We start from the raw sequence: 12062 nt of genomic DNA on the forward strand, positions 1-12062 counted from the left end.
CATCTGTAAAGGAAATCCAGCTGGCTCTGTACAGAGATGTCTGGGCATCAGCAATGTCTGGGAGAGATACCTGAGTGAGCTCTGTGCTCCGTGGATGTATCCTGAGTTTTGTTATTTAATTAGAGTCTTTTATATTAATAATTATATTCTCCATTTATCCCCTCTTGTCAGCTAAACCATTTCTGATGAGGCTTTTAATGTTCCTACTGAGACCAGGACATGTAGTTCAAATACCAGTTTAGGTTCCAAAACTCATCCTTAATTAGACATTAATTCTGAATTGGTTATTTCTGTTAGCAACTGAGTTCGACCAGTTTTTATTAAGTTTCTAATGGTAATGCTTAGAACTGAGTGCAAAGCAGGACATCCCTCATCAAAATGATATGTATGTTTTCTTATCATAGTGATAAGTATGACAGTATTGAACAAAATGACATGAGATCAATAACAGAAATGACTCAAGAGTCGCTGTCAAACTTTGCCTTAAGAAGCTAAGAAGGAAGCATTCTTTCATTAAGACAGTTTTAGGGAAAAAAAAGCATTATTTAGTGAAACTTGAGCTTTGAGGATTGTTCAGCCTTTTTGCAGATAACTGCTGATGAACAAGCTTTTGCTGCTCTCAATAATCTATGGGGGTTATATTACCTGCACAAAACCTTTCTTCTTTACCTGTTTGCAAGCACCTCATTTGAACCTTCCATCGCTCTGTTCTGCCTTTGAAAGAAAAATGGAAGGACTGTTCCTAGCTCATCTGGTTCTAAAGCTTTGGAAAAACTGTGTATCAGTGCTGGATAACACTTCAACCTTCTGTTTTTTCTGCCACAGGCTCAAAACCACTTTACAAATTAAAATCATATTGTGAAAGAAGGGATCAGATCTCACATTTCAGAATGCAAGGAAAGGGCCTCTGGCTGTAAGTCAAAGGTTGAGGGACATCCCAGCTCCACTTACTGTAGAGGAAGCTTAGTGCTCAGGGGACACTTTTTCAGGTGTGCACTTATAATGTAGCAAATCTGTGAACTGGAATACCTGTTTCAAAGCCATTTGTGCTTTGGGTCTGATCTGCAAGCCTCAGTGTTAATTCTGGAGATAATGCTGAACATAGATCGTTTATTTGGCCACACCAGCCAAAGGTGTGCTTTTCTATAGGAAATTTCGCTGTTTTCTGAACCAAATGCAAACTTTACTAATATTCCTGAAAGCCCTCCTTAGACTGATGGTAACAGTAAACTTCCCACCTTGCAATTCCAGGAATAGGGCTGCTGAGGTTTTCCTGTACCAGCTCCAAAGGGCCAAGACAAACCCTAGTGTTGGTGGTTCCTCCAAAATACTTCAGTAAGAATAGGATGTTTCCATCCACCACTGTATATTGACTCTTGCTATGCTTCTGACCTTAAATCATTTGATGACATCACATTGTTACTTTGAATCCATGTACAAATAAGCTGTATTTCCATTAGGGAACATAAAATGGTCCATTTTGACTCACTCTGCAAACTGTTTATGGGTTACTTGCAGCTTTCAGGATTTTTACAAGAGAACATCCACTGTTCATTTCCTGGCTTGGCTCCAACTGGACATGTTAACTTTGCCTAATTTCCAAGACATTTGGTGGGAAGGCTTCATAATAGAAGCATGTTTTTCCACCAGGGAACTTATACCACTTTTTTAAAGTCTATTTTTCCCAGACAAATTAAACCTACTTTTTATGAGCTTCTTCTAAAGGGTAGAACAGTAGCTCGCCTTGTTAGATATTAGTGCTTCTGTTCGGAAGGGTGATCGTGTAACTGCAGGGCCTCAGTATTTTACACTTTCTGGAGTTCATTAACCAGAGGCTTCTGTATTTGAACCTGTAACATTTTAGCTGGACGAGACCCAGAAAGCGAAATCAATCCAGTCCCGTAGCACAGAACTAATTGTCATCATATCCAAATGTGCAAATATACAAGAAGTATATAGGAAGAGAGGCAGGGGAAAATTGAGGGCTTTAGTTTTTAGAGTATTATGTTGCTGAAAAGTTTTTACATGTTTCCTCACTGACATAAAATGCAAAATTGAAAATATGTTTCCTATATCGAAATATCTATACCAAATTGAATGGTTTTATATACCTACATTCATCTAATCAAATGCTTTCCGCTCCAGTCGTATATTTGACCACATATTGAGCTGGGTAGGAGTTGGAGGAGATTTCTCTTCTTGTCAAAGCTTGTAACGTCACCAGATAATTCAAGGAGAGAGGCACCTTTTTCCAGCTCAGGCGCGTGAGGAGAAGGCGGCACTGTGACCCAGCTCCTCCTCACTGCCTTGGAGAAATTAGAGACTCTCTAAATATTAATATTAAACAATCCCTGATTAACTTATTAAGGAATACAATAGCATCCGGCCAGAAGGGACCTCTGCCTGCGTTGGCAAGGCCCATGAGCCCACTTGGGCTCCACCTCCCCGGTCCTGTGTCCTGAATGTGATTTTTTGCAAGGAGCTTTGTGCCTCAAGGGCCCTGAGGTCTCCTGCCTCCTGGTCATGCTGGCTGTCCCGGGGCCAGTCGCAGTACTGGTTTGCAGAGCACTTGCTAATATCTATCAGAACTTTTAAACTTCTTATAAAGTCTTCTGTAGTCTTTCAAATGACAGTGAAAAGTGGAATCTCCTTCTAGTGACAATATTATTGTACCAATTATCTGGCGTGGTAGAGGAAAGCTCTCATCCTCTAATCAATGCCCTAATTTAATAGTCTGCACAAAAGCTGAGTTTAGCCAAAAATTAAATACATTATTTATCTTAGAGATGAAGAGGCTATTAATAGAAATGCAATCATTAAGTTATCTCCCGTTGTGACTTACAGCAGTAGCATATTGGCAGTTTAATTCTTGGAGCAGAAATGAGGGGTCTATGTCTAATCCGAACAGATCCTTTCTAAATAAATATGGCTATATTTAATTCATATACGTTTTGAAAACTCCAAGGATGCTTCCAGAGAAGGGCTTTTTTTTAAGGTGTTGCCATATGGTTTTAATTTCTCAGAAATATATAGACTAGCTTGTTCACTGAGAAAGCCATGCCAAATACGGCATGTCAAGATAGCTGAAAATGTAATTTAACATCTAGTCTTTTCCTATAGTGCCTCTTTACTAATACAGTGGTAATGCTTCTAACTGGAAAGTCAAATGAACAGTTAAAGGATGAAATCTAAAATATTTATTATTTACTGGACATGGAAAAGAAAATATTTTGCATTTCCTATATTCATTACACTCATCTGGTCTATAATAATTTTGACAACCCTTTTAAAAATGGTAAATACTTTTTGCTACTGCAGTTAGAAATTTAGCAGAGTTAGACAAATAAACCACACAGATTTAAGGGCATGAAATATTCTCTGTAAAGATAAAAGCTTAAACCCCAAAATTACTACACTGGCAAGGGAAAGCTATGGCTACACTGCCTTAGCAAAATTAATAGAATACATCATTTAGGTTTTCCAGTCAATTATTTCACGACCACTGACATTCATATCCTTCTCTCTATCTCTGTTATGTGTTTATTTTTTTGACTCAAATATGAGTGTACTGGATAATTAAAAGTGAATCTTACATTAGGGACCACCACTTCAGCAAAACATTTTCTGTGTAACTATAAACTAAAAAGTCGATCCATATATTTGCCATCACTGTGGTTGGTCCATTTTCACACTATTATTATTTTGTCTCAGAACTCCTGTGTTTATAAAATAGGGACAGAAACACAGACTAAATATAAATCCAATCGTCTTTGCACCAGAGAAGCTGAAAAAAGAAGCCTGAATTCAGAATATTCCCAAATATCCTGTAAGGTGCCTAAAGGTTTCTCAGACATCGAGTTGAAATAGTTTTTGTCCTTAGAAGGGACTGGGGAGAATCACGTATGTTAAAAGGCTGATAAAATTGTTTATGGATTAGTCTGGTAATTTATCCTTGTGGGATTCTTTAAAGTGGGCATCATCCTTCAGGGCTGGGTGGAGGGAAATCTCACCGGTGCACCCATCATAGACCAGTACATCTAAGGGTGCCCTCACCAAACAATGTGCTGCTATTGCTCCTGTTTTCTGCTAAGCTTTACGGACGGTACCTGAATATGTCTGCCAGTTTGCTGTGAAATAGAGAGATGGATTTGAGCCAGCTGGTTTTGCTTCTAAATCTATGTTCTCTACCCCCTGCCAGCGGATTGTGGGTGATGTAGAACCACATAAAAAGAAATGCAGCATGATAAAACCCATAAGAAGATACCAGCTTCTTCCACCATCAAAACCAAAAATCAAACAAAAGAAGTGAGTCCTGTTTAAAAGGAAGAGAGGAAAGGAGAAAAGCCAAAAGGGGAAAATAATAATTATAGGTACAACAGTGACAGCCTTCACAATTTAAAGGAAGTGATTCATGGTATTTTGAAGGGCTCAAGAATGCAGCAAGACAAATTTAAAGGAAAACCTGGGAATTTCACACAGTAAATTCTCACCCATGCAAAGAAAACAAAACCATCCCAGGATTTTTTTGCTACTGCTCAAAGTAGATAAATATATTAGTGTGGATTAAGTTGTAGATATGAACCCCAGCACCTCTATAGTCATGATAAAACTCTGTTAGCTTTATTCGTATGAGGGTCTGAGAACACTGAGATCTTGGATGGCTCTTCCCATAACAGTAAAAGATAACCTATTGTGAAATAAATAGTAATAAACTTCTATGTTTTTTTACATTTCCCTTCACTCTCAGTATTTCCTCGCATCCAACTTTTTCCTGCTGAAGTCCTGGATTTTTGTAATGCTTCTAAAGTCTGGCCTGCCTATTGCTATTCACCACAGAGTCCAGAAGAGATGAGTTTTTGAGTGAATATTATAAAACCTGTCTAATCCATCATTTCAATTATTTTTTTTTCCTTTGGACCATCATTATGAAAGTAGCCCATGACAACAAAAACTGTATCTGTAAAACAATTGGACATAGCATAAAGCAAGCATACTGATTGCCCAGATCACTGTATGTGCTAGATTACTAGCCATTAGAATAAGATGCTATGAAGGAAAGGTTTTTTTAAAACATGATTTTATTTATATAAGATTGAGACATTGTCTGTTAATTTATACAGATTTCCACTGGACAGTAACTTAGTGTTATATTTTAATATTTAAAATATATTTACAAAGCTAACCTATTTTCTCTCTGATACACCCACATAACACGCAGAAGCTGACCTTTTCCCTGCTGAGTGCTTATATACCATTCCACTGAGCTCACTGGCGTTGCTGACTGGTTGTCTGGTGAGCAAAATGCCTTGTAGGTTTTCCACGCTTTAACTTTGTATCTCAGGCTGGGGGGGCGTGTGGTGTATTTTGCGCAGTTTTGTTCTAAAAGGGGAGATGTGGGCACCCATCCTTGTAGTGTCTCGCTAGACTCCACCCCTTATCTCACCGTATCTGTGTGCTGGGCAGAACAAATCCCACGGGAGCCAAGAACCACTTTCTGTTCCAGCACAACACATACTTTCCCAACTTTACTTTTTCTAGCATAAACACAGGACGGTACATACATGACCTGCACGCAGCCAGTGTCCCCAAAGTGCAGAAAGCACTGTGCTGCACTTACCCTCCGCCCTGCCAAAAACAGGGTCAGGAAGAATGAACCTCCTGTGTGTCACAGTCCTTAAGGTATTTCTTCAGGCACAATCACAATGCAGAAAGTAAAGGAACTGGAATTAAGTATTAACATTTTCTCTTAACATTTTGAGAAAAAGTCACATGATTGGGAAACCTATGGAATGAAAAAGGCTTGGAAAACTTTTCATAAACCTCTTTCTGTATCATGGGGTTTATCGCATTATCTGTCAGTGTGGAGTAGGTATGGGACATGTTAGTGCACAAAACCGGACAGACTACTACGGTCTGGGAGAAAAAAGTAGCACTGAGCAAAGTCTTTTTAATGGCTAAAGAGTCTGGAATACAGAGAAAGGTTTAGCAAGTCACAGACAAACAGCAAAATTTTTAATGTTTCTTTTGCTTGTTAAAGTTTCGTATCCACAAACCATAAATGAAAATATATTTCCTGCTGTAAGTCTTCATATTCCCCGTGTACTGCAATCTACCTGAAAATACATTATTATCTGTAATAATTGTACTTGCAAGAATTGTAAGAGCTATTTTGCAAAAAACACTGCCTTGTAGAATGCACTGCTGAAGAGGAGAGGAAAAAGGAAAAGGAAGGAGGGAAAATTTGCCAGGGTGTGTATGTGAGCGCGTGTGCGTGCACCTAGGACCGTTCAACGCCGTTGCAGAGCTGTTTGGGCTGTTTCTGTTTCAAGTCTCAAGCACTGCTTGTTCCACAGTGCTCCTGGGAGCCGTGAGGAACACTGCTTGGGCTTAAAGCTTACGGTTCCGCCGAGCTGTCAGAGGCAAGCCTGAAAAATATGCAACACGCAAAATTTGCCTCCACTATTTAGTCACATAACCATGTTGAGAGGACAGGATTAAATCTGCAAGGCCAAACTGGAACATGTTGGCAACTTCACCCCATTTTCGGTTTGTTTGTTGGGTTATTGGGAAGAAAGGGCAAGTTTTGTTTAATGAAAATAAATAAATAAATCTGAAGAGATATTTTCACCACCCTTCTGTTGACTTTGAATCCTACTGTTTAAAGTATAGCATCAACAAGTTAACTCTCCTGTCCGCTTTTGCAAAAACACCCATCTATTCTGGGACTGTGGGCACAATTTGAGTACAATAGCCTTCCCTTTTTGAAACTGGTTTTCTACCAACTATATATTTTGTACTTTTTGTACTTTCAGTTCTGTCAACTCAGCCACCACCAGGTGGTTCACAGCCCGTGAGCCTGATCCAGGCTGGGCAGGGGATTTCTGTGGCCAGGATCAAGGCCTGGCGTTGGGCGCGTGGCTTTGCCCCTGGCTTTGTTCCATATCTCATGATGTATCTGTGGCGCAACGTGCTGTAAAGTCATAAAATCTAGCAAAGGATCGGAAAAGCATTCATGTAATATTGAGTCATTTGTTGGAGTAAACATGCAATTAATCACAAGCACGTATTAATCATCCTTGTATGTTTGCACAGTCCTATATATATTGTCTGTGATCTTGGTATGAGTGTAGGAGAACACGGCCAAAGAACGTCGGCATTCATTGCCGGTCGCTGCCACTTGGTCTGCACGTTCCGCAGAGTTGGAGTACGTGGGACCACCGAGATCACAGCAGCCACTGGGGAACTATTTTTCTAAACACTCTGTATTGGATTAAAATTTATATCGCATCTGGGTTGTGATCCAATATTCCTTGCATCTCTTTCTCTGGATGCTAACAGGCTTTCGTATCCTGTCCTGCATATTTTGTAACACTAACTGACGTATTTTAGCCTCACAATTTCTGATTTCTGTGGCTTTGCTGGTGAATATGTTCAACCATTTCATCATGTTCTGGAGGCCAATGGGAGGAAGACAAACTTTTGCAGTCAGAGTTACCATGTTCAGCACGAAGCACGTCGTGCAAAGCTTGCACTTTATTCTAAACCCCAATTTTCTGTTCTTTCTGTCTGCCTTGGCTGCTAATGGCCAACCCCCCATCTCTTCTCAGCCTCCTAGGAAAGCAAAACCACGGGAGCAAACTGAGACAACACTATTTGCATCTGCCTGCAGCCTCCCATGGCGCCCTGCAATTGGAGAGCGGCTGCAGAACATAGAGGTCTTTCTACAAAGCAAAGCCAGCGGAAATCACCACCAATGTTAATTCGAAACAGAATGAGATAGCCACAGTGCAGGGCCTTGAGAGAGCGCACAAAGAAGGCCTTTTCTTGTTCGCAGGGTGCTGACAGTATGGGCGAGAGTCCATCCTGTGCAGCTGATGTGAGGAATAGCACATCCTTAAATCTCAACACCTGGGCACAGCTCAGGAGACCTCGGGAGAAACTTAGAAGGAAGGTTTCTGCGAATGACACTGGGGAGATCCCGGGAGGCGTCTGCAGCTGGCTAGCTAAATAGCTGCTAAAAAAGGGTTTTTAAATGAACTTTGGGATCTCTAGAAAGGCTCATTTATCAATGTAAACAAAGTTTAGCTGTTTAATAAATCTGTTTTCTTTCCTCCTTTTCATCAGGCATTGCTATTATGGCTGGTGGCTTTCATAATGTGATCAGCTGCTATGTTAATAAGCACTGTGTGCAACCAGTCAGATAAAGATGAGGTAAAGGGTATTTTTATTATTATTTCTATTAAATAGTAGCTCAGTTTGGCCTATGTGTGCTTAGCATTCTTCTTTTTATTCCATTTCAGAGCTGCATCTCTTCTAGGGATGGGTAAATTGCTTTGGAAAAATAAGAACTGGCCAAACCAAACCTCAGCCCAAACACTGACATCAACCCAAACATTTTTGAAGGTCAGTGTTAGTTTGGATAAGTAACCCATCTACCCAGTCGTAAGTAGGGCTGGTTAGAAAATGGATTTTCCACCTTCTAAAAAATTTGGAGATTCTATCTCTGTTTGTAATCACAGTTTTCGAAAAGCTAAAATTTTGACACTCTTTTCCAAAACCAAGACAACTCAATTTAAGTGGGCAATTTTATTAGCATTGTATCCCTCATTTTTTATTTGGATTTTTTGGTAAATTTTAATATGGAGAAGAAAAAGTACCCACAAAATACAGGCAAGAGAGTGGCTGATTTAGTAAATCCACCTCCTCCAAGCCAGATGATGTCTCTACATTTTGCATGATTGCTATAGTATACAGAAGAAAGGCATCTCTCATGGTTTTGGCCACAGACGGGGACAGGAAGGACCTTGCACCCCTCAATCCTATGCTTGATTGGTTCAAGTGATCTTGCCTGAATGCAGCAGCCAGGCTAGGAAGGGCTGACAGCATGGCCAAGCCTTGTGCTTGGTGTGACACCATTGCTATGAGACCCAGGAGGGTATCAGGAGCTGGAGAAGAGGTGCATGAGAGGAGTGATAGCCAGGTGCCACCCCAACAAGCCAGGAGGGTGTATCATAACAGCTGACAATGTAAACCCCCAAAAGTAGAACTGTAAAAGAGAGAACAAGGATAGCAGAGATGAGACAAACTTTTTTTTTTTTTAAAAAAGGAGAATATTTGTATGTGTAGCCCAACTTCTCAGGGGGGTTCAGGTGAGCACCTTCTCCCCAGTGCCATGGCCACATCTGGCAGCATGATGGGGAGCTGCCAGGAGGCATGGCAGAAAGAGGCTGAAGGAAATCTCAAATACTTTTAGCTAAAATAAGCTTGATTGTAGGATTGGTTTCGTTTCCATGGTGTGTTTGCCGTTTGAGCAAAAAGTGATTCCACTGAAAAAAATGATTATCATTTCATGTGTTTTTATGAGTGTAGTAGTTGTCATCCTAAAACACAGGACGTGCTAAGGAAGGTTGACTTTGGGCGAAAGTGAATTGCAGAAAATTTGTTAAGAAAAATATTGGCCTTTGTTTAGTATGTTTGAAATAATAATATAAAAGCATGTTCTTCAGGAGGTCTTTTTTCACTCACAAATTGAATATGAGACCAAAATAATCATGAAAGCAAATTCAGACGCTTCCCTGTCTTTTTCCAAAGTGTTAATTTTTTTTTTTTTTTCATGAGCATTTAATTAGATACTGAAAAAAAAAGGCAAACAAACGAGACCCCAGCAACTCAATACTGAGCTTTGTGTATAAAGGAAACTTCATGAAATGTGAATCAGGTTAAATAGTTCAATTATTGTCCATTGCTTACATGTTTGAGAAGGAGTGCAACTGTTTGAAATTGTTTAAGTAGTTAGTAAGGTGATCGTAACATTTACCAGCAAATGACATAAATCCAGAATTAATTATAATGGCTTAAATGGTTAAAAAGAAAGGGGATCATTGGTCCCATGGTTTATTGTGAACTGTCAGGATAATGGAATTTTAATCAGTCCGTTTATTTTAGGAAGGATTAATTGCATGGCGTGATGCAGAAAATACAGTGACTAACTTTGGAAACTGAGCCGACTGTGTAATTTTATTAAAGCAGATCAGTTGTAGCATCTTAATTTCCTTAGACATGTTTATGGTGAGCCATTTGTTTTGTCAAGATTCTTTCCTGAATGTTAGAGTTGCTGAAAATGAATGTGTTTTCTGAGACCATCGCCTGGGCATCAGTCCCCATCCCACCTGCCCTGTCCCTGGACGTGGGATCTGAGGGGTTCATATGGAAAAGTACGTCAGGGAGCAGTTCAGGGCTGGGGTATGGGCACATATAAAGATTATCTGGAGGCTTTCACTGGAAGAAAGAAGCATACCCCAAAAGTCCCCTGATTTCCCAGGATCTTCCAGAGATTTCAAACAGTCTCTTCCTATAAGCACATTGTGATTTGGCCTGAAGTTGCACAAGCTGTGACCTCCCTGACTGACTCACGTGTAGATAAATGATTCAAATATTGTCAAAGGAAAAAAACGATTTGTGAGTAAGAAAACAACTTTTTTTCTTTGTAAAAGATGGAGATTAAGACACCCAAGCAGATCCTTGAAACGTCTTGCAGCGTCACTTTGGTTTTTGGCAAAATATTTTGGTCAAGGGACAAAAAAGCCAGAAAGAAAATTATTTCTCTCAAAAGTGAAAACATTTGATATTGACATTCTAAGATAAAACCCTAACAATTTATGCTACGGGAGAAGATTCACCGGAAATTTCCTGCAATATTAATGCAAATACCTTTGAACGCTAAAAACTTCCAAACCAAAGAAGACATTTCATTTCACCTGAACGTATTTTTTGCAAAGAAATTATTTGCCATTCTCCGTCTTAACACTGGGTTTGCAAGAGAATTGGAAACTCAAGCTCTAGCTACAGTGTGTATCATTTCTGATATTTCACTGGGACTAGGTACAATAGGAATTGTACCCATTGTCCCCATTTGACACCCAGATATTCAATGACGACAGGGAAACTCAACTCCAGAAGTGACCCAGCCCATCCTTTACCCATCAGCCTTTCTTCAGCACCAGCTTAGAATAAATGCATGGGTTTTTAGGTGGTTTTTTTAGGTGGCTGCAGGTGACCTTTCCCATGTATATTCAGGCCTCATCTTTGGCGTTCAAACTCAGAAGTGCTGTGAGATGGTTTTGCTTTTGTGAAACTTTGGTAGCTTATTTGCCTTATAAAATAAAAGCTCAGACGCTTTGTATTTTACTTGTACTCTAGCTGAATCCTGGGAGGCTGTGTGTGGAAATTTTGGCTGGTCGCTAATGGTTGTGTCACACCTTCACTTTGTTTTCAGTTGCTTTTCTTTTTATAATTAGATGGAAAGGAGATATTTTAAATTGTTTAATATCAAGACAGGCTGTCCTTTCTGAAGTTATTTGCTGCGAAGCTATTATTAGGCTGTATTTGTCAGCTGGTCTAAATTAAAAGTTGGTTATGTGGTGGAGTTTTACTGGTGTGCTAAAATAAAGTGACACAAAACAAGAAAGATGGAAACAATGTTTACAAGTAGCATCACTTCTCCTTTCTTCTTCCTTTGAAGAGAACAGAAAGTATGATGGTGTACCTGGCAAGTGTGACTACAAGGATATCTTAAAAAATAGAGAAAAGCAAATGTTGCTGTAGTGTTTGAGCTACAGAGGAAAAATATTTCTACCAAGAGTGCAGCAGCAGTGAGCTCAGACTGGGAGACAGCACTCGACTGGCCGCCCCTACGGCCCCCAGCCTCCGGCACGGTGCTCAGGGATGGCCATAGTGCGGCGTCAGCCGGTGTGGGTGACTCTTCAGAACTTGGAATTGCTCTGCTTGAAATAAGGACAATTATTCTTCTAGAAATTGTATGTGGTTTTCTGGTATCAGTGATAGAAATCATCTAATCGGATTTCACACAGGCACAACTGAAAATTTCTGGACAATCTGAAAAAGCACAACTCTGTTTTTAAGAATTCAGCTAGTTTCTCAGTTTTATTATCCATGTTTTATAGTTGGAGAGACTGAGAGACAAAGAGGATGAGATTAGGATAAAGAAGGAAAGAAGGATGCAGGATTAAAACTCCACAACTTTTAGTTCTTCAGTAAATCCC

The sequence above is a fragment of the Strix uralensis genome, chromosome 19 (genome assembly GCF_047716275.1).
Source record: "Strix uralensis isolate ZFMK-TIS-50842 chromosome 19, bStrUra1, whole genome shotgun sequence".
Lineage (NCBI taxonomy): Eukaryota > Metazoa > Chordata > Aves > Strigiformes > Strigidae > Strix > Strix uralensis.